A 23,502-nucleotide genomic window follows, 5' to 3' on the forward strand; every position below is an offset into this window, starting at 1 on the left:
TCATCCCAACATCCTGGGGAACTTGTTGAGTTTTGCCCTTCCTGAAACATCTGCAAGACTCATTTAAAAGGCACTTGGTGGCCTCCCACCTGCACAGTTGCAATTCCACACTAATGAGTCAGTCCCAGTGCTCCTGCAGTCCCTGGGGAAACAATCTCATCCTCGCTCCAGCTCAGCTCTTTATGAAAACATAATTACAGTTCTAGCTGAGGATTTTAGCCCAGGATACTCATCTTCAGTTCCATTTGCTGATGTTCCCAGGAGAAGATCCCAGCACGTGCCTGGTGACAGCAGCTCAGAGCCAGCCCTGCAAATCCCTGCCCTTCCCAGGCCACCCTTGGAGAGACTCCAGCAGTGGGATTTGAGCTCGGGCAGGCAGCATGGGGCCATCCTCCAGAGGGAAAACAAACTGCTGTGGGGAGAGGAGAGACAAGAGCACCTCTGAACTGCCCTGAGCCCTCCTCATCTGCCAGCTACGGATTTATGGACAGAACTACCAACAGCACTGGGCTGTTGTGGAACATCTTTTGAGCTGTTTATTTTTAGTCTTATTACATGGGTGGGACAATGGGAAGATGCCAGCAGCTCACGTCCTCAGCAGCAGCCACAGAACCTGGTGTTACAACACACTTTATAAGTTTTTTGACTAATTACAAGAAGTGTATTGACAGTAGTTTTATTCAACTACCGTAAATACACTCACTTTGATTAAAACAATGCTTGCTTATTTCGAATACATTACCTGTTTGTTTTAAAATATAGTGTACAGAACTCCATTATTAAGCTTAGAACTTCCTAGTATCTTGCTAGATATACTTTTCTGCAGCTTAGGGAGTTATTCTAGTCAAGCTTTAATACACAGACTGTGGGCACTGCTGAAGGCTCATGGAAAAACCCAATCTGTTTTTTCCCAGGTTGTTGTCTTTCTCAGCTTCAGCCTGGACTTCTCCCAGGGTGGAGATCTTTCTCAGAGACAAAACAAGGGAAGGAAGGAAAGAGGGAGGGAAGGAGGGAAGGAGGGAAGGAGGGAAGGAGGGAAGGAGGGAAGGAAGGAAGGAAGGAGGGAAGGAGGGAAGGAGGGAAGGAGGGAAGGAGGGAAGGAGGGAAGGAGGGAAGGAGGGAAGGAGGGAAGGAGGGAAGGAGGGAAGGAGGGAAGAGGAGGAAGGAGGAAGGAAGGAAGGAAGGAAGGAAGGAAGGAAGGAAGGAAGGAAGGAAGGAAGGAAGGAAGGAAGGAAGGAAGGAAGGAAGGAAGAAGGAAGGAAGGAGAAGGAAGGAGGAAGGAAGGAAGGAAGGAAGGAGGAAGGAAGGAAGGAAGGAAGGAAGGAAGGAAGGAAGGAATAGGAAGGAAGGAGAAGGAAAGGAAGGAAGGAAGGAAGGAAGGAAGGAAGGAAGGAAGGAAGGAAGGAAGGAAGGAAAAGGAGGCAGGAAGGAAGGAAGGAAAGGAGGAAGGAAGGAAGAAGGAAGGAAGGAAGGAAGGAAGGAAGGAAGGAAGGAAGGAAGGAAGGAAGGAAGGAAGGAAGGAAGGACACAGATAAACACCTGGTGTTGAGCACTGAGCCATGTGAGGGTCTCATGGTATTTTGCAGAAAGCATGTTTTCAAAGAGGTGTTGCCTTCTTTGACCAATGAGTCTTTTCTACTTTGTTTTTCACTATCTATCCTATATATATGCCATGGCTTTTCAAGAAATTGTCTCTTGCTGCTTGGAAGAGGTAACATGTGTTGCTGTGTTCTTTCACCATTTCCTGGCCTTACAGTGACACAGGCCATTGTTTTATTTGTCCTTGCTTTCTACAACTCATATAACTTTTCTGTTGACAAATCTTATGGCTATCCCTTAGTTCTAACTGCAGTTCTGCTGTTTCTGAGACCTGCTTTTTGCAGCTTTCCCAAAGCCCTCTAATTTTAAGTATTCCTACATCATCAGCCAGGCAAAGGCTTCCCACTCCAATGAACTCCTCATGGAGGAGGGACCAGGGATGGCAGTGCTGGGGTTGCTCAGCCCCTGCTCCCTTTGGAGTGGTTGAGGGCTCCCACATCCACCTCTCCATGCAGCTCTGGTGCTTCCATCCCTGAGCCCCAGGGAAGAGCAGTGTGACAGTAAAAATGCTGAGACAGCCGTAGTGAGAGAGCAGCACGTGCTGTGTTTGCACTGGCAAGGTGTTCTACAGCTTCTCTTATCCACTTCTGTCCCCCCATGACATTTAATCCATCAAGCTAAGCTGAAAGCAAGCTTGGAGGGGGGGAACAAAAAAAATACCCCAAACCTTCTAAGACGTGTCCCATTTGGAATCCTCACAGCTTCCAACAACAACAAATTTACAGCGGAGAGAGGGAGGGTGAGGGAAGATGAATGAAATTGCCTGAGAGAGGGAAATGAGCAAACCCAAAAAAGCAATGCCTTTATTTAAAAATATATAGTTGAGAAGTCTAATCACAGAGCATTCAGCTGTGAGGTCTATCCATTATCAAGAGACTGACAACACACACCAGTAGCCAGTCGGGGAACGTTACTTAATAAATCAAAGCTGACAAGCACTCCCAAACTGATATAAAAATGCTCTTTAATGTCTGTGACCTGCATAAGTTTTATTCATTTTACTTTCTAAAATAATAGATGAATAGCAATCGAAAACAATCTATTCTGCTCAAGTAGGCATCATACATCTTTATTTTTCAAGTGGTCATGGGAAAGAAAGAGAAGTCCCCAGGTGTGGAGGCACAGGGCAGGGCCGTGTGTGCCACGGAGGTAAATTATCCTTCCAGCTGTTCCTCTGCCCCCTGCATTGCTTCTCCCCTCCTGAGCAGCCAGCAGCCAATTGATGTGAATGTTCTTGACACGTGTGAGGGGCTGAAGGATGCTCAGCTCCAGGATCCCACAGCTGGGCTGAGACAAGCCCCCCATGCCAAGAGCCCAGTTTGTATTTTGTGCGCTCAGCTCGGCACAAAACTCCTCGGGAATCTCCAGGCTCAGATTCAAGTGCTCATCCACCCTGCAGCTCCCCTGCAGTGCTCCTGTGAGCCTGCATCCCTGACAAGAGCTTTTATATCCTACACCCAGTGTGAACAAGGGTTTTAGGAATCAAGGAGCATCCACCTCCTTGACCATCACACCTCCAAAAGGCAGAGGCTGTCAAGGGAAGACGTCCTGACAGCCAGAAGTGTTGCTTCCAAAAATTAGCTATAGCTGCTTTGGATTTAGCCCAGACTCCCTAATAACTCAGACCATCAGCTTCTCTGCAGGATGGTTGTTTAAAAAGCAAAATAAAACAAAAGGAAGCAGTTTCTCCACTGCTCTCAGTTTCCATCAAATAATGGTCTTTCAGGAAAAAGAAGATTGAAATTGCTGTGTGTGTGTCACCTCCCCCACCCCACCTCTCAGCTTTCAGAAGAAATAAGGTTTGATCTTTTCAAATGGAAATTAAGCAATTTGCAAAATATGTATTTTGGCATTTCGGCAACTTGGCTTTCAAAACAAACTGGGGGTTTACTGATTCCATGAACCACCACCAGAGTTATCTGCAGACCATAATTTTCAGCTTTAATGAGAAGAGCAGCTTTTCATTTGGAATAATAAGTGCCCTGCTCTTGTGTTTTGGCCCATGCCCTCCTCTCCCATCAGTGCCTGGCAGCCAAGAACCTGGTGGAGCACAGGCAGGGATGGATGCTCCTGACATCCCAATCCAAAAACCCAGCGTGAGGCAGAAGGGAACCTTCCCTCGATTTTAATCAGCCTTAATTCACACTGTGGCTACAAAGTGGTTGGGAGGACTGGTCAGGCATAAATCACCATCCTTCCCTGCAAGTTTAATCTACTTCCAACTGAACCAAGCACCTTTCTGGTGATGAAAAGGACCATAAAACCACGGAGAGCGATATCCTGCATATTATTGCTTCCATGGCCTTAGGTCTGGGAGCAGCAGTGTCATAACCCTGACAGGAGCATCTTCCATCATCTCAGCACAGATAAACATTCCTCACTCCCTTCTCTTACACAGGGGAAGGGATTTGCAAGCAGCTTTTTTTTTTGCTCCCCACCAGGTGTGTCCCCAAGAGGGAACACCCAGCCCTTTCCCAGCCATTGCTCCAGAAGCACAGCTTTAGTGGGAAGTTGTTCTGCTTCAGGAAAGCAGACTGGCAGGAAAATGTTCTCTACCTATAAAATGAGCAGAGTGATTCTGCTTTTATATGCTAGGAACAACAAGGATAAGCTTCTTAGCACCTGTGGAATGCCCAGTGCTCCATTAAAACAATGTCCCAGCAGACAGAAGGATCAGACTGGCAAGAGAGCAGGGAATGTACTGAGCTTAAAATAACATCCAGGAGCAGTTCGTGGTTCAGCAGGGAGACTGGGGTCTGGCTCAGCATTTGGGATGTTACATCCTGCCCTTCCACAAATCCTGCTGTGATCAAACATCTGAAGAACAATGGGAACACCAAAAAGAACAAAAAAAAGGAGACAAAACTCAAAAAAATGGGAATTATGCATGGCAGACCTCTGAGATGTGCCAAGAGGGCTCCAGCAATTGGCTTCTCCCTGCTGATCCACAGCCCAAGAAATGAGGCTGCACTAGACAGGTGAGAGGCAGAGCTTTGCTGAACATGGTAAGAGGAGATGTTTCACCTCCAGATTTACCTGCCCCAATTACTGAGCCATGGCAGGGTCCTCCAGGCTGGCTCCCGCTCCATTCCCTGACCAGGTGAGACATGGAGGTTCCACCAAAGCCAGAAGTGATTTGGCCACTGCAGATGGAGCCTGAGCAGGCTGAGAGGAGAGTGTGCAGGAGATGAGTGTGCAAAGGGTGAGTGTGCAAAGGGTGAGTGTGCAAAGGATGAGTGTGCAGGGGATGAGTGTGCAGGGGATGAGTGTGCAAAGGGTGAGTGTGCAGGGGATGAGTGTGCAAAGGATGAGTGTGCAGGGGATGAGTGTGCAGGGGATGAGTGTGCAGAGGATGAGTGTGCAAGGGATGAGTGTGCAGAGGATGAGTGTACAAGGGAGGAGCACCAGCCACACCAACAGGGTGCCCAGAGCAGCTGTGGCTGCCCCATCCCTGGCAGTGTCCAAGGCCAGGCTGGATGGGCTTGGAGCACCCTGGATAGTGGAAGGTGTCCCTGCCCATGGCAGAGTTTTAAGGTCTTTTCCAACCCAAACCATTCTGTGATTCTGTGATTCTGTGAAATCTCATTTCCAGTGAGCCCCAAAAGCTGTGACCATGCTGGGAACTGCTTGGTTTGGGAACATTCCCAGTGGAGCTGCAGTGCTCAGCCTGGCTCCTGGCCACAAAACCAGGCAGGACGTAGAAAATGTATGAAATAAAGAGTTTCAGAGAAACAGAAAATATTTGTGAGTGTCACCAATGCCAAACTGCTAATGGAGTTTGCTTTGTTTTTTAAAAGCCAAACGTTTTACCGTCAGCACTTCTGAAATAAAGTAATTTGACATTTTGGAAATAAATTCCTTTTGATAGAGCATTTTAAATTCAAATTACTCTAAAAACAGAACACTAAAGCAAACATGAGGGTTAAATAGTCCCAAACCCCACAGACGAACATTTTGCATAGTTTTACAACAATCTACTTTAAATTTTCCTTTGTGCAAAAAAAAAATCAAGCAAGAACTCCAGCGCTCCTGGCATGGTTTGACCTGAGTTATTAGTTTTTTCCTCCAAAGCTTTTGGCTCAGGCACAGCACTGATCCAGAGTCTATTTAGAGAGACTGACACAGGCAAACCTCCTGTGGTCAGTGCATCCCCTTTGCCCAGGCATAAAAGAACCTATTTTCAGCCTGGCCCCATTAACAGGGGCACGGCCCCCCCGCTCCACCTCCACCCCAGACTTCTTCAATAGGAACATGAATATCAATAAAGCATTAATGAGCAATTTTCCCAGCTTCACTGGCTCTTACTGGAAATAAACCCTGACATCTCTTATGTCATTGACTACCTCTCATCTCCCTGACAGATCCCCAATAGAGCCCTGCCTTCCTTTGCTCTTGGAGTAGCAGCTCTGCTCCCTGGGCCTGGGGCTGTGTCTGGGCTTCAGCACCCACTTGGGCTGCTCTCAGATGGTCTGAACCCATGCCAAAAAGCAGTCAAAAAATAGTCAAAGGCTTTCCTTTCTTCTGAAGTAACTGTCAAAGGGTTGGTGGTGCTGCCCTGGCAGCAGCCAGCCCTGGAAAGGGAGATGCAGACAGGGAGATGCAGGTACAGGTGTGTATCATGCAGGTACAGGTGTGTATCATGCAGGTACAGGTGTGTATCATGCAGGTACAGGTGTGTATCAGGCACAGCTGGGGCTGCCCCATCCCTGGAAGTGTCCAAGACCAGACTGAACAGGGCTTGCAGCAACCTGGGACAGTGGGAGGACTTTCCTTTCACCAGCTCCCAAATGGGCATCTCCACCTGCCACAACCAAAGCCTCCTTCCAGTGAGATGGTCCCTAATCCTTGAGAAACCAGCACTGCCTAAGCAGGACTTGGAGGAAAACTGAGTTATGGGATCCCTCCAGGTCTTCTTATTCTGCATTTCTCCATTACCAAGAAGAGCTGTGCCCCCACTAAAAACACCTTGTGTTGTCTGAGCTGCCTCAAACCCCTGCAGGGTTCTTTCTTCTCACAGAGAAAAGGATTTTCCACGTGCTCAAGCTAAATGTCCCAACTAGAATTTAAATATAGGATTATGACCCTACCCCACCATGGTCTGGCATGATTCCCCTCTGCTTTGTAGCAGTTCTTGGCATGTCCAAGGCTGTTGGTGCTGTTCTCCCACTCTCTGTGCTCAGCTGCTTCCAGACCACCCCAGAAAGGAAAAGGGAAGGAGTTACAGGCATGGGAACTGCATGGTCTAGCCAAATAAAAAAACCCCCAACATATAAAACTCCAAACACTGCAAACAACCCAAAACAAACTAAGAAAAATCCCAAAACACCAGAGGGAAAATGGATTTGGCTTTGAAATCTCTCTAAAACCTCAGCAGCAGGGAAAATGGGGGGGTGAAACCATGATAGTGCATGAAAAGTGTGGCTGACCAAATACTGGCTGGGGAGGCCCAGGAGTATTTTGTGAGGAAGGTTTGCAGGGAAATAAGATATTTTAAAAGGACCCTAAGATAGAAATAAAAACAAAGGGGGAATTTTTTTCATCCCTTTAGAGCAGAAGGTTTTCCTGCCCTACCATTACAGGAAACCTCTGCCATAAATTGCCCCCAACACAGAAGATTTCCCTGCATGAACTGCCTGGATTATTTCTGCCTTTTCCCCTTCTACACATCCTTTACACCATGCTGCAGTGATTTACCAACATCAGCTGCAGTCCCTGGCATGGAAGCAAGAGAAGCAGCTACAGAAGTGTTTGTTTTCCATTTGTTTTCCATTTTTCCATCTCCCAACCTGCCCTGAGCTGTTCCCCCTGCCCTGGAACAGGGAGTAGCTCCCCTGGCTCAGCCCTCCAGCCAAAGATCCCACCTTGGAGGTTGTTGGAAAGTTCTGCCTCCCCTCCTTAAACCTGAGCTCTGCTCTCAGAGCCCCTGAGCCATGGAATGTGTCTGAATTAGTGCACTGGGATCTGCTGCCCTCAGCAAGGCACCCACTGAAGGCAGGGAGCACACCAATTAATATAAAAATAATAAAAATACCAGCCCTAAGTCACACATTCAGTGGGACTGGGTGAGTGAACACTAAACCCACACTCAAGCACATCCCAGTACTGCTCTTGGGGTGAAAATCAGGGAAGTTGGAGTTGAGACCAACTGTTTGCTCAGATGCTGATCTTTATCTTCATGTTTACAAGCAGACAGTGAGATAAAACAAAATGAGGAGAAAAGCTGCTGTTTCCAAGGCTGACCCAAACAGCAGCAAGTTTGGGGAACTTATGACTTTTCACCCCTTTAGAGCTGAAGGTTTTCCTGCCCTGCCAATACAGGAAACCTCTGCCATAAATTGCCCCCAACACAGATTTCCCTGCATGAATTGCCTGGATTATTGCTGCCTTTTCCCCTTCTACGCATAATTTACAAAAGTTGTTAAAAGCTGTGGCCAGGTGGGGGTCAGACTCTTCCTCCAGGTAACAGCAACAGGATAAGGGAAACAGCCCCAAGTTGCATCAAAGGAGGTTCAGAATGGATATTAAGGAAAATTTCTGCCCTGAAAGAGTGGCCAGGCACTGGAAGGGGGTCCAAGGCAGGGAAGTCTCCATCCCTGGAGGTGCTCAAACCCAAGCAGATGTGGCACTGCACATCATGGCTCAGGGGGTGTGGGGGTGTCCCATCAAAGGATGGACTTGATGATTTTTGAGGTCTTTTCCAACCTTAATGATTTTGTGATCAGCCATCTCCACTTTCCCAGAGCCCAGTGCAAGAGAAGAGACATTCCCAGGGTTCTGTGTCCCAGGCCACTGCAGGAAATGCTTGGGTTGCTCAAGAGCTTTGGAAAATTGCCTTGACTTCTAAGCAAACAGCCAAGCCAGCACAAAATAAAGATTTGTAGAAAATCAGGGAATTCCAGAATGGTTTGGATTGGAAAGGACCTTAAAGCCCATCCTATTCCATCCCTGCCCATGGACAGAGACACCTTCCACTGTCCCAGGCTGCTCCAAGCCAACCTGGCCTGGGACACAGAACCCTGGGAATGTCTCTTCTCTTGCACTGGGCTCTGGGAAAGTGGAGATGTCTGATCACAGAATCATTAAGGTTGGAAAAGACCCCAAAGATCATCAAGTCCATCCTTTGATGGAAACCCCCACACCAACCTGTCCTTGGGCACTTCCAGCCATGGGAAATGTATATTTATACACAGCCAGGGATGCAGAACCATCCAATTGCCCAGCCAAGACTTCCCCCAGTGCCTTTCCACACTGGTTGGATCCTCACAGGATCCCCCTCAAGCCACTCTTGTGGCTCCACAGGTAAACCACACAGAATCTTCTCCCAGAAAGAAATCCATAAAAGTCCAATTTTCCCTGAGCTAAAAAAAAAAAGGAGGAAAAAAAAAAAAGTCAATTCTGATGTGACTTTCATTTAAAGAACTTCTTTCCCTTTTACAAAGGAAGAGTGCTTTAAAAATGTCAAAACATTGGATTTATTTATTTATTTATTTGGAGCAAAATGACATTTCACTTGGAAATGTCAGTTAATTTTTAGCTTTGAAAGTTTTACAAGATGAAGCAGTCAAACTGATTTTTCTGACAATACCGAGACAACTTCAATGAACTTGACTGGAACATGTTTTGGGAGGGAAGTGCAAGGCTTGAAGAGGTAAAAAAAAAATTTAAAAAAAGAAGAAAAAGAAAAAGAAAAAGAAAAAAACAAAAAATCACTGCTCTTCCAAAACCCTTAGACCAACAATAGGGAATGAGAAATATTATTTGAATCCTCAGAAAGCAGTGAAGAAAATTGCCAGCTCAAGTGTTTTGTGCCCTGCCGGTATTTACAAGTTTTACTTGAAGTAATTAAACTTCCTGAGTGGATTTTGGTGATTGCTCAGAATAGAAAGTCTAATGCTTCTCCTCCAGCTCTCCTCGCCTCCTTAATCCGAGGAGAGGCAGAGGAGAGCAGCACTGCAGGAGGAGGCTGAGAATAAACTCCTGCCTCTGCTGGGGCTGCCAGCAGCCTCCCCTCCGTGCAGCTGAGACCTCCTGTGGGAGCCCAGGGTGTATCCCTGGCCTTCTTGGGGGTCTCAAAACCCCCCTGGCAAGGGTCTCAGGGACCTCTGGGTGAGACCCTGGTGTCACAGGTGCTGAATTCTAACCCCTGGGGGAAGTTGTCAGCACAAAGGGAATGGAAACAAGCTGCCAAAATTAGTGAAGTGTAAATTAGATTGTTAGAATGTAGATAAATAGGTTTTTTTGAATGTTTATGTTAAGGGACACGTGGCCAAGATGGAGAATTTGGGGGGTGGACACCTTTTCCTCCTTCTTCTCCATGTCATCCATGTTGGGTGACACGTTGGCACTCTTGGATTGGATGGGGTCAGGGCTGGACAATTTAATAAAATTGTATTGTATTGGGAAAATTTTGTAAACATGTAATAGGTAGTACAAACTATATAAGATAAGCCCTGCCTTCACCAGGCAGATTCCACCGTGGGTGCCAGGCTGAGCAAACCCTGCTGGCCAGGCAAAAAGTCCCTGAGATAAGAAATAATAAACAATCCTTGGAAAAAGAGAAAACCATTTCTGGCAATCTCTCTTTGGCTGCTTCAGAGAAAACCAGGGTTTGAACCACCTCATGTCCCTCTGAGGTGATCTCAGACCAAAGGAGAAACCTCAGACTGGGACACCTGGCATCCCTGGGTGGGCATTGACAACCTCCCACCCATGGGAGCTCATCAGGAGAGCTGGATGCAATTTAATGAGTGTGGGAACAGTTGTTGGTGTGTTTGTTTTAGGAGGAAAAATGACCAGGGAGCCCCAAGAGCTGCTGGGCCAGCGTGGGCTTGGGTAAAGGAAGGATGGAGGGGACTCTCACCTCTCCATGCCAGTGGCCCAGCTCTTTGCAGGCCCTAGGTTGGGCAGCAGGAAGAATTTCCTCATGGAAAGGGTTGTCAGGCATTGGAAGGGGCTGCCCAGGGTGGAATCCTGGAATTGCCCAATTGTTATTATGGTCTGGGTGACAAGCTGGTTCTCAGTCACGTGCTGGGGTTGATGATCTCAGAGGTCTTTTCACATCCTAATATTTGACAGAACAGCAGAGCCATGGGCTGATTTGGGTTGGAAGGGTCCTTAAAGATCATCTCATTCCAACCCCACTGCCAGGGCCAACTGAAGCTCTCCCACATCCACAGGCTGATTTACTGGAAAATGGAATTCAGGATGAGCACGTGGTTTCCCCTTGCAGCAAAACCGTTCACCAAGACTTTGGAGTAATGTTCAACCCCCTTCACCAGGAAATCCTGAACTGATAAAGATTACCACCAATCTCTTTTTTTGGGTGAGAACCCCTAATGTCCAGGAGGGGCACAGGCTGTGTCTGTGGTCATGGGAATGAGCAAATCCATGGGCAGCCCTGATGCCCAATCCTTGAGACACCCAAAACCAACTCCAGCCACCAGGACAGACACCCCCTCTCCTCTGCTCTTCTGCTGGAAAAAGTCCAGAGAAAGCCATGGAGATGCCCCAAGGGCTGGAACCCTCTGCACTGGAGCCAGGCTGATGTGGGGGTGCTCATCTTGGAGAAGAGAAGGATCCAGGGAGAGCTCAGAGCCCCTTCCAGGGCCTAAAGGGGCTGACATGAAAGATGGAGAAAGACAAGGGTGTGGAGTGACAGGACAAGGGCAGGGCTGGATGGATATTGGGCAGGAATTGTTCCCTGTGAGGGTGGGCAGTCCTGGCACAGGGTGCCCAGAGCAGCTGTGGCTGCCCCTGGATCCCTGGCAGTGCCCAAGAACAGGCTGGATGGGGCTGGGACACCCTTGGATAGTGCAAGGTGTCCCTGCCATGGCAGGGGGTGGAACAAGATCTTGAAGGTCCTTTCCAATCCAGACCATTCTGGAATTCTCTCATTTCTGTGAGCAAAATCCCTCCTGCCAACAGGTTTGTGCTGCAGCAAAGAACTTCCCTGGCATTCTTTGAACTCCCATCAGTTTCCAGCACTGAACAGTTTTGTTGAAGGACCCACTGCAAACTTTTTTTTTGCCAGGGCAAGTCCCTCAGAGCACTGAGGTTCACTGTGTGGCCAGTGGCACAGAAATGGGCAATGCTGTAATTCTGACTCCAGATAAAAGCCAGGCAAAGGCTCCAGCACCTCCACAGCCAAACAAACTCTGCATGCAATAATCAGCCACTGGAAATTTAGAGCCAGCAAGCTTTGTCAATGAATAAGTGTTCCAAAACAGTAAATTAATAAATTCCCCCGAATCCATAATAGATACATCTTTGTTCAGCCACAAAGCTTTGATATAAATTGTAGCTTTTTAGGGCTGCACTGTCAGAAGTGTAATATATCACCCGAGAGTGGATCCGAGTTCAAAAGTACATATAATAATATAATTAAGATAGCTTGACAAGAATGTATTTTAAAAGTATAAAATACCTGCAGGTATAATGGCTTCATAAAGTCTGTCAGATTTACTTCTGCTGTGAAGAAATTTAAAATGTTTTACTCTAATGCAATGCAAATTAAGCTGAGGATATTCATATAACAGAGTCCTGTAGAAAAAAAAAAATGAGGTGGAGAGAGGGAAGAATCAGAAGTCAAGAGCAGAGCAAACAAGGCACTGAGCTTTGCTGGGCTGCTCAGTGGAACAACCACGAGCCAGCAGAGCAGTTTGATGCTTCCCTTTGCCACCAGTGGGGCAGAGGATGAATTTCCTCCCAGGCTGGTGTTATTATCCCAGATTCCTCACCTCGACTGCAGCACTGATGTGCTTTATGGAGCCATTTGCAAATGGAAAGTGATTTTCTTCTTTTTTTTCTTTCTCTCCCCTCGCTGTGTTGAAAGCTTAAAATAACAGAGATGTTCAAGGGGGAAGGAAACAAAATCCAGCCTTGCCAGAGTTCCTGTGCTTTCTCCACTGGGCATTTCCTCTCCAGGGGCAGGTTGTGACTCTGGGACACCTCCATGTCACCTCAGCCCCTGCCCCAAGCACCTTCCAACCACAGTAAATATTTGCCTGTTTCCAGGAAGAAAAGCCATTAAGAAATCAATAGCAGAATGTTAATAAAATACTTTTCACTTCTCAATTTCCCTGGCTCTAATGGTTGTGTTTGGATTTAACTCTGACAGCTCTGCTGAGACACACTAATCCCTCTGAACAACACAATTCCCCTCCCTCAACCTCACATCTGGATTTTTTTCAGGCAGTTTGAATTCATCTCCTTTCTAACAGGAAGACACCACGTTCAAAGGCCACTGTGTGATCAGGTGAGACTTGGCTTCTCTCCTCCTCCATCAGTTGGGTTTGTGCCTCAGTTTCCCCATCCAAACCATAGAGGCTGCTCTCCTTGAAGACCCTTAGCAGGATCTGTTCACAGCAGGACTCATTTGGGGTCATTCTTCCCACACAACAAAACTCCTTTTCTGGGGCTTTCATTCATTTTCCCATCTCAAAGGGAAAGAAATAATCTTTTTAAGCTTTAATATAGTGCCTGAGGGCATTTGGGATTTTTTTCCCCCTTCTGTTCCCTACCGCAAACACTGTGACATTTAGTAACCAGCTCCAAGAGATGGGTTCCAGGAACACAAAACATGAAATATTAAGAAGTTTGCAAGCAACAGCAACACCTACAAGGATGCAACAGCCCCACTTTTAGCAATATTTGGGACAAAGCTGAGCCTAAATATTTTTTTTAAAGCTGGCAAGAAAGAGAGGGAGCATGGAAATGAAGCAAACACCCAGCCAACTGGACCAGCTCTCTTCCTCATCCTGTTGTATCTCTATCCTTGTTCCCCCTTAATAAAGCAGAGTCAAAAAATCAAAAAGCAAAGCAGTGACAGCCAGGGAGGGACCGGGCTCGTCCCTGCGACAGGTGGCAAAGTGCTGGGCTGCAATTGCTGCTGTTAAGTCACAAGAAAACAAAGATGTCAAGAGTCCACGGGGAGAGCTGGGAGGACACAAATCAAGATCCATTTCCCAGCGTCTGTGCCAGGTGGAAAAGGGAAGAGTGAGCTGATGAAATCTGTGCTGGCTCAGGTGGGGAGAGGCTCCTTCCATCTGTTTGCGGTTCCGGGCTGGCAGCTCCGAGCTCAGAGCCACAGGTGAGCAGAGCTGTGTCCCTGAGCAAACTGCTCCTGCCTGGCACCTGGGGCTGCAGGGACAGAGCATCCTGAGCCCTGAATCCCCCATCTCCAGCTCCCCACCCACAGCCAGCAGGCTCAGTCACATCCACAAACTCTGGGACCTGCCCTGGGTGCAGCAGGAGTTCCCATTCCTGCCTGCAAAGCAGCAGCAGGGATGCTCCCCACACTGCAGGGCAGTTCAATACAGGGCTGTTGGACACTGAAATAATAAAATTCTGGATTGCTTTGGGTTGGAAAGGACATTAAAGCTCATCCAGTTCCACTCCTGCCATGGCAGGAACACCTTCCACTGTCCCAAGCTGCTCCCAGCCCCATCCAGTCTGTTCTTGGGCACTGCCAGGGATCCAGGGACAGCCACAGCTGCTCTGGGCACCCTGTGCCAGCCCTGGCCACCCTCACAGGGAGGAATTCCTGCCCAACATCCCATCCATCCCTGCCCTCAGAAGTGGGAGCCATTCCTGTGTCCTGTCCCCCCAGGCTCTTGCAAGGAGTCTCTCCATCCTTGTCAGCTCCCTCAGGCACTGCAAGGATGATGAAAGAGCTTGGAGAGGTCCATGCTCCTGAAAACTGATGGTTTTTGTCTTTTATGACTTTACTCCACACTTTCTCTGTAGTTTGCCCACAGCAAAGATCTCCTCATGTCTTGGACAATGCCCTGACCTTTCTATTTCAGGTAAATTATTTGTTGTGTCCTTTCTCTAAGAAATTGCTCTTCTGGGACTGCAGGACCCCCAGTTCCTCCAAGCCTGTGTTATCCAGCAGCTTAACAGCCCCACTGAATTCAGCCTCTGCCTTCACCACACAGACCTGCAAACTCAGGAGTTTCTCCAAAAGAATTTCCAGGTATTTGGGAGAGATCCAGCTCCACAGTGCACATATCACACTTCACTTCATCCTTTTGTTGGTTTTCTCAGTTGTGCAGCCACCTGAGGTGGTTCATTTTTAATCAAATAACCACAACACTCTGGAAGCCAATGCTCCATCAACAGACTAAAAAGACTCTTTGCATCGTGGCTTTTTCTGCTGCATGCTCAGTCTGACAACACTTCCTACGAGGGCTAATGCTAAAAAAAAATAATAAAATGCTTTCCTCTATTTCAGCTTTTATTGGCAATCCATTCTCATTAAGCCAAACACATTTGTCTTCATAACGTGTACTTCACAATTACAATATCAAAGGGTTTGTATCTACATAATAAAAATGATCTATAGAATAATACAAGGGGAAAACATGGGAACATAATGTTGTTATTAATGAATCCAATGGGATGTAGGAAGGAGATATTCCCATGGAGCAGCTCCATGCCCTTCCCTGCAGCTGCTGTGGGGAGTTCTGGGGTCTGACAGGGGAGGGAGGGCACAGGGGGTGGAATTAAAGCTCACAGTGCAGAGGGAAGGCAGCACCCAGGGCTGTGTTAGGGGGGTGATGGCTCAAACACCCACAGGGTGTGAGTCCAGCTCCCTCCTCAGCCTCCTCTGCTCATCCTGGGGCACAGAAAATCACAGAATCAGAAATTCACAGAGTATCCTGAGCTGGGGGAGCCACCAGGATCATCCAGTGCAGCTCCTTTCCCCCAAATCCCACCCTGAGCATCCCTGGTGTCCAAACTCTGCTGCAGCTCTGGCAGCCTCGGGGCTGTGCCCATTCCCTGGGGAGCCTGGGCAGTGCCAGCCCCTCTGGGGGAAGCAGAACCTTTCCCTAAATGCAGCCTGAGCCTGGCCTGGCCCAGCTGCAGCCATTCCCTGGTTCTGTCCTGTCCCAGGGCAGGGATGGAGCTGCAGCCCCTGGTGATGTCTGACTTCAGTCTCCCTCAGCTGCTCCTCCTGTGCCCCTCCAGCCCTTCCCCATCCCACATCCCTCCTCTGGATGCTTTTTTAACACCTTTAGATCTTGTACTGAGGCACCCAGAGTGCCCCCAGCACTGGAGGTGAGGCTGCCCCAGCCCAGCCCAGAGCAGGACAATGTCCTGATGTCCCCAGGACACACATGCCCAACTTGCCCTCACCAGAACTCCCAGCTCCCTTCCTGCATCCTGGAAAAGCCCCCTTGGTGCTGTGCAGGAGCCCTGGGTCAGCCATCCCTCCTGATGGGACCATTTCAGGGGTGTAAGTCTGAAATTGAGGAGCAGGGGCTGTGTCACAAGGATCCTGCACAAGGACCAGCCCTCCCAGAGGCAACTCAGACACTGGAAAAAGCTTTTCAACACTCAACCTCTTTAATTCCTTTGTGTCTCCCAGACAGGATTCAGCAGAGCACCAGTGGGTTGATTAAGCTACATTGTATGAGATTACAAAGAACAAGGATAAATAGAATGAGGAGGTTCCTGCAGTCAGCAAAGACATTTTGGCCCAGAAAAGTGGGGGAGGAGAAAATAACCCTGAGCAAGAAGGCAGAGAGGCAGAGCTCATCTGCAGCAACCAGGGAGAGACTGCACAGCCTCAGAGCAAGGGGGAGGACATTCCAGAGGCACAGAGCACGGAAAAATCATCGTAAATAAAAATAATAACAGCAATGGTGTTATTTATTTAAAATAATTAATACTTTTAATAATAGCAGCAGTATAAAAATTGGGGGGAGGAGAAGGTGGAATAGGAGGTTAATTCAAAATTTATTTGCCCAAACCTCTTCATTTCCAAGTGCCCAAGGTGGGAGCACAAGACCACTCCCTTGTCTGACCCCAACTCAAACACACAAAAAATGGAGCTGAGCCTCTGAACCAAACTTTGTCATTAGGAGATGTGCTCCCATTTGTGTTGCACCACAGGGAGAAGGCAGATTTTGTATAAAAGGGCACATTATTGACTATCATTGGCAGCTGCTGGCCAGCTCCAGGGGTTTAACCAAGATACATGGCTGGCTGCAGCAAAATGCAGCTACACAGAGGGCCTGGGATGGTTTTTTTATTTCTGAGACAGCAGAAATAATGATGCTCATAAATGCAAAAAACCCCACTCAATACTATCAACATTTCAGAAACAGTGCCCAACTGGAAAAAAAACAAAAAAAACAAAAAAAACCCAGGGAAATTAGGCAGCAAGGCAGTGACAGCAATTCCTCTCAATAACTTTGACGTGCTGCTTGTCGTCCTGTTTTTTCTCCCTTTCCTTCTTCAAACAGACCAACACAAACAGCATTTGAAAACAGCCATTTCAAACCAGGAGCTGGAATTTTTGGGCATCAATGATGTCAAACCACAGCAAACCCAGTGCTTACAAATAAGTTCTTGCCTTGTGACAAGAGAAAAGTGATTTTTGTTTATAAGGTGCTTGTCAAGGGAAGAGCTGAGTGGCTGCAGCTCCCTCCTCACCAAGTGTGGGATATCAGGGAATATCCTTCAGATCTCTGGGAATTTTTCTTCCCCCAGAGGGGCTGGCACTGCCCAGGCTCCCCAGGGAATGGGCACAGCCCCGAGGCTGCCAGAGCTGCAGGAGGGTTTGGACACCAGGGATGCTCAGGGTGGGATTTGGGGGGTCTGGGCAGGGACAGGATGATCCTGGTGGGGCCCTCCCAGCTCAGGAAATTCTGTGATTTCATGGATGTGAAGTGCATTGCCCATCACCAACAGTCCAGGCAAGGGAGAAACTCAGGATCAGAACTCTCTACTTGGGAACACAGCTCTGCTTTTCACTATATTCATTTTATTGAAAAGGGAAATTTATATAAATAGCCCTCCCTCCCAAATTCTGTTTGTAATCTCGGTGAATAACTATTGCTTTAGGAGGGTAGAATTGCTGACTCCTTTATTTCTGAAAAATGTATTAGAAAACCTTCTCTTTATGAGAAAAAATGAGAAAAACAAAATCAATAGAGTATGAAGGAGCATGAAAAATGCATTTTAGAGTCTCTCTTTTTTTATTTTTATTTTTATTTTTTTTGGTCCAGCGTTGCTTTCCTGTAAAGCTTCTGCAGAAACACACATTTAAATGTAAATGTTCTGAAAGTAAATGGGTGAGGATGGAAAAGATGAAGAGGAATCGTGAGCCACTTGCAGCAGCTCCTTGGGATAAGTAATGCAATAAACAGTGACAGGCCAGGATGGCACAAGGGACTTCCCTGGCTCTTCCTACGTCACTGTGGATGTGCTCCTGCTGGAAAACAACAGCTGCTGCTGCCAAAACCCCAGAATCAGACAGGCTTGGGTTGGAAGGGACCTTAAAGATCAGCCAGTGCCACCCCTGCCATGACAGGGACACTTTCCACTGTCCCAGGATGATCCAAGCCCTGTCCAACCTGGCCTTGGGCACTGCTAGTGATCCAGGGGCAGCCACAGCTGCTCTGGGCACCCTGTGCCAGCCCTGCCCACCCTCACAGGGAACAATTCCTGCCCAATATCCACCCAGCCCTGCCCTCGGGCAATGGGAGCCATTCCCTGTGTCCTGTCCCTCCATTCCATGTCCCCAGTCCCTCTCCAGCTCTCTTGGAGCCCCTTCATGCCCTGGCATGCTCTGAGCTCTGCCTGGAGCTTCTCCTCTTCAGGTTAAATACCCTCAGCTCTCCCAGCCTGGCCCAGAGCTGGAGGCAGCTCTGCAGGTGGGGTCTCACCTGAGAGAATCAAATCCCTCAGTTCCACATGGCTACAAAGCTGAGAATTTGGGGGACCACACTTTGAAGGTTTTGGGCAAAGCAGAAACTCACAACTCACAGGGATGGGAAAGAATAAAACCTATTGAGCTGCCCCTCACAGCAGGCAAGAAAGGAGAAGGTCAAACACAGCAACAAAATGACCCCCTGTGCTGTAATTAATAATTTCCATATGTTTCCCTGAGCTGGAAAGGGACCTACATGGATCACTGGGTCCAATATTTGGCCCAAAAATCCCACCCTATGCCTGAGAGTGTTCCAAACCCACTGACCTCCACTTGCCCAGACAGTTTTTGTCCTTCAGCAGAGCAGGTCAGAGCCTGGGGACACCCCCACCCCCAGGACCAATCCAGAGCATCCCCTGCCCTGGCAACACTCCATCCCTGAGCATCTCCTCCAGCCCTTGCAGCCCTCATTAGCAGGAAGGAGAGGGAATTAAACCCCCCCAACTGCTCAGCAGGTATAATACCAGATCTAATTTCATAGACACTGTATATAGGCCACAAGCCTATAATCACAACAATACAGATGTGAGATACAGATGTTCCCCTGGCTGCATCCTGTTAGAGCAGTGCTGGTGCTAAAGCTGAGCTAATCCCAAACTCCTGAGAGGATTAATAGACATTAACAGGGCATTATCCAACCATTAAACACACTTGGGATCCTGCTGGCCCTAATGCTCCCATGGCCCTGGGCATTCCCAGCAAGGTCAGGGATGCTGAGGGATGCTGAGCTGTTCCTGAGCAGCCATCCACACTCCATCCATGCTAGCAGCTCCTGGAGAAAGGATATCCCTCAGGCAGGGATCCCAACCCCAGGAGTGATGCCTTGCCAGGGAGGAAAAGGAATTGGTTTTTTTTGGAGAAGCCAATTTGCTCAGGTGTTGGCAGCTCTAAGGTTGGCACAATTCCTGTCCCACCTGGCAGCGACAGGCTCAGACTGAGAGGATGAGAGGAAATGGCCTGAGGTCATTCCAGGGGAGGTTTAGATTAGAAAAAATTTATATTAGGACAATTTTCTTCATGGAAAGGATTGTCACAGACTGCACAGGGGTGTGGTGGAGTCACCATGGCGTGGAAGTGTTCAGCAAACACGTGGATGTGGCACTTGTGGGTTAGTGGTGAAACTCGGGACTTGGTTGAGGGTTGGCCTTGATGATCTTAAAGGTCTTTTCCAATCTTAGTGATTCTGTGATTCCCTGACCCCCCTGGATGAAAAAATTAGACATTATTTCCCTGACATCTCCAGAAGAACTGTGTTCCTGCAGAAGGGGGAATATTCTCCTTTGGAAGCAGAAGCCCTGCTAATGGCAGAGGACAGAAGATGAGAATGTGACTGTGAATTCCTCACTCATTTCCCTCATTACTGCAGAAAGGGAGAAGAGGCTTCCCAAAGGACTTGTCCATAAGGCTCCTCTCATGAACAATCCAAGGAATTATTCCCCACTCCAGAAGCAGCATTGGACCAATTTTACTGTGCACAAGGCTCCACCTCTCTCCAGCAACCACAGACCATGAAGAAACCTTGTAATGTGAGATCTGAACCACCCAGACCAAACACTCAGCACTTCACCTGCTGGTAGGGAATTTCAGGGTTCAGTCCTATCAGAACTGGGGGCACAACATGAAACCTGCAATTCCAGAGCCCAAAGAAGCTCAGCTTTAGCAAAAGGGATAAAATCCCATCAGCCAGCAGTGGAACAGGCTCACATTATCCTGGTTTCCCAGGCAGGAGGGATGTGCCTCAGGCAGCACCTTAAAGAAAAGAATCTGAAACACTCCATGGCCAGCAATTGTTACATTGACCACTTCACCTGGTTTATCATCATACACTGCTTTTCCCTTCTACCTTTATTCACGTCTTTCAGCACCTATCTCACAAGATTTATTGACTGAACATCAATGAGGTTTTCTCTTCCTTACTCGTCTCTGAAGGAAAGAGGGGGAAAAAAAAAAACCCTCTTGAAATTATTTGTATTCTTCCATATAATACCTCTTTCAGAGACCCATCAGAAAAGTCCTTTACAAGCGAGGAAATAGCCAATATTTTAGAATCTGCAGCGAGGCGCTTCAGCTAAGCTCACTTTATTGTAAAATTAGATGTCATTGTGAGAAGTACCCATATAAATACAAGTGCAAAGGGCCCTTGTGCTAATGCAGGAGCCAGGGTAACAATGTGCTATTTCTACCTGTCTGCAAAAAACGTCCCTTGATAGCTTTGCCCATATAATACAGAGCATATTTACATCCAGCATTAAATAAATATTATGCAAAGTGTACCATGCTCTAATATCCAAGTATATTTATGAAAAGCTAAATTATATTGCTGAGTTTATTTTAGCCCTAGAAAACCCCATGGGGAAAAGATATTGTGCATCTTAAAAGGTAAATGTAAGCTCTTCAAGAGAAAGGAGCCTTTACTGGAAGCAGCACATTGTACCTGGGTAAATCTTGGAGCAATTACACAGCAAAGTTTTCTTTGATGAGGCAGAGATGTGATGACATGTAATTACTTTTTCAATGCTGCACTGTGTGTTTATCAAAATGTTAATGCAAGCATAATAACAGGCTGTATGTTTGTGCCGAGAATGTCAGAGCCTCCAGATGTCAATCACATCTGAAAATAAAATTGCAAATAAGTAGGAAGGCTTGATGGCACAAGTGACAGCACCGTCCTCGGGCGGTGACAGGCACCAGCTCCCTCTCCCCTGGGCTTTGTCACTGTAATGCACCTAATGGAACAGAGATTCCTCCTATTAACCCAAATGGAACAGGCTGGCTCCAAAGTGAGCTAAGCCATGCACGGCCACGGACGGAGGGAGGCAGCTAATGAGCACTTCTGTAGGCAAAGTTTGATGGTTTCTCGTTTCTGCCTGCCCCGCGCAGACCGGCACAGACACTGCGGGGCTCCCGCTGCAGAAACACGCCTGGAGCAGCTGCCTCCAGGTGAGGATGGGATTGGAGCCTGCCAGGTGAGCCTGCAGCACCCTGAGAGCCTGCAGCACCCCAAAAACCCACAGTACCCTAAGAGCCTGCAGCACCCCAAAAACCCACAGTGCCCCCAGAGCCTGCAGCACCCCAGAGCCAGCAGCACCCCAAAAACCCACAGTGCCCCGAGAGCCAGCAGCACCCTGAGAGGCAGCAGCACCCCAGAGCCTGCAGCACCCCAAAACCCCACAGCACCCTGAGAACCAGCTGCACCCCAAGAGCCAGCAGAACCCCAAAAACCCACAGTGCCCCGAGAGCCAGCAGCACCCTGAGAGCCAGCAGCACCCCAAAAACCCACAGCACCCCCAAAATCCACAGTGCCCCGAGAGCCAACAGCACCCCAAGAGCCAGCAGAACCCCAAAAACCCACAGTGCCCCCAGAGCCAGCAGTACCCTGAGAGCCAGCAGCACCCCAAAAACCCATAGCACCCCCAGTGACAGCAGCACCCCGAAAACCTACAGCACCCTGAGAGGCAGCAGCACCCTGAAAATCCACAGCACCCCGAGAGCCTACAACACCCCCAGAGCCAACAGCACCCTGAGAGGCAGCAGCACCCCAAGAACCCACAGCACCTTAAAATTCAGCAGCACCTCAAGGGCCAGCAGCAGCCTGAGAACCCACAGCACCCCAAGAGCCAGCAACACCTCTAGAACCCACAGCATCTCCAGAACCAGCAGCACCTCCAGAGCCTGCAGCACCCCAAGAACCACAGCACCCCAAAATTCAGCAGCACTCTGAGAGAGAACCAGCAGCACCCCCCAGAGCCTGCAGCACCCCAAGAACCAGCAGCACCTGCCACAGCATTCACACAGCACTGCAGACACTGGCTCCATGGCACTGGTGCCTTTTTGGGACTAGCTAAAAACAGAGGCCAGGCAAAATTAAGAGAATAAGAGCATATTTATTTTTATATTTATTGAAGGGTCTTCAGGTACTTTAGGGCAGATGAAGCTCCCCCAGGGGTTACACCCAAAATAGACAATGGGTCATCAGTTTTCACACTTTTATAAGTTTGGTCCATTTGCATTGGGAGTTAATCTTCCAATTACAGCTTCAGGTAATGAAGTCATTCACCCCAAGTTTGCTCCCCCAACTCATTTTTGTTTCCATCTCTCAGGCCTGAGGCAGTGAGGTGTCCTTGATTGCCAGACCTGGAGAGGAATTGTTGTGTCTGCCCAAAATGGGAAAGCAGAAACTCACACTGGATATGGAGTTTAGAGTTCTAAAGAATTGCAGGGTTACAAATAAATTAAAAATATAAAAGATCAAATCCTAAGGCATCAACACAAACATAGAATCATGGAATGCCTGGTTGGGAAGGGACCTTCAAGCCCACCTTGTTCTACCCCCTCGGTGGGCAAGACCTTCCACCAGACCAGGCTGCTCAGCCTGGCCTCCAACACTTCCAGGGATGGGCACATCCACAACCACTCTGGGTACCGTTTCTCACCACCCTTATAATAACGAATTTCTGCCTAATATCTCATCCAAACCTACACCTCCAGCTTTTCTGTCTTTTGTCTTAGCTTCTATTAAAAATTTGGGGTTTTTTTAATAATAAGAAACAACCAAGACTGGAATGCTGTTACTAGTGCTGAGGTGCAACACTTGGATTTCCAGCTCTCTCTCACACTCAGTACCATGCCAGGCATCCAGACACAGGATCCAGAGCCCAACCAGCAGGATAATCAATGGGATGAGTGGGCAGAGAGCTTTGGGAAAACATGCTGATAAAGCCAGGATGGGGAGAACACTCCTGGCCTTCCCAAAGCTCAGGGAAAATGGCAATCCTGGAGAGTGGAGTGGCAGCATTTGGGTCCAAACATCTTGAAGACGGCCTGAGCATCTTGGAAATACAGCTGACAGTTGCTTGGCAACTGCAGTTACAGAAAGATTTTTCCAAGTAAGCAGCAGGCTGAGGGAAGTTTAGCATCACAGGCAGTCAATAATCCCAGTTTGTGGTGGGGGAGAGGAGGGAATTTCTAACAACCCCTCCCCAAAAATAGCACAGACACCTCGTGGGGTTTGTGAGGCTGCTGGGTCAGGAGCAAGGGGAGAGGGTACTTGGGACAAGGCAGTGACAGAGGAGTTGTGTCTGTCTTTCCAAAAAAACCTGGAGTCAAGATGGGACTCCTTGGTTCTGCAGACCCCTCCCCTACCTGGCTCTAGCTCAGTGCAGCCACAAATTTTGGATTTCAAGGCT

At 48.1% G+C, this 23,502-nt stretch overlaps 1 protein-coding gene across 5 annotated transcripts in view; it reads right to left on the reverse strand.

The window, feature by feature from the left end:
* Window positions 1-23,502, reverse strand: part of KIRREL3 (kirre like nephrin family adhesion molecule 3) — a 352,826-nt gene that overhangs the window by 263,524 nt on the left and 65,800 nt on the right. The window lies entirely within an intron of this gene.

The sequence above is a fragment of the Erithacus rubecula genome (assembly GCF_903797595.1).
Source record: "Erithacus rubecula genome assembly, chromosome: 25".
Classification (NCBI taxonomy): Eukaryota; Metazoa; Chordata; class Aves; order Passeriformes; family Muscicapidae; genus Erithacus; species Erithacus rubecula.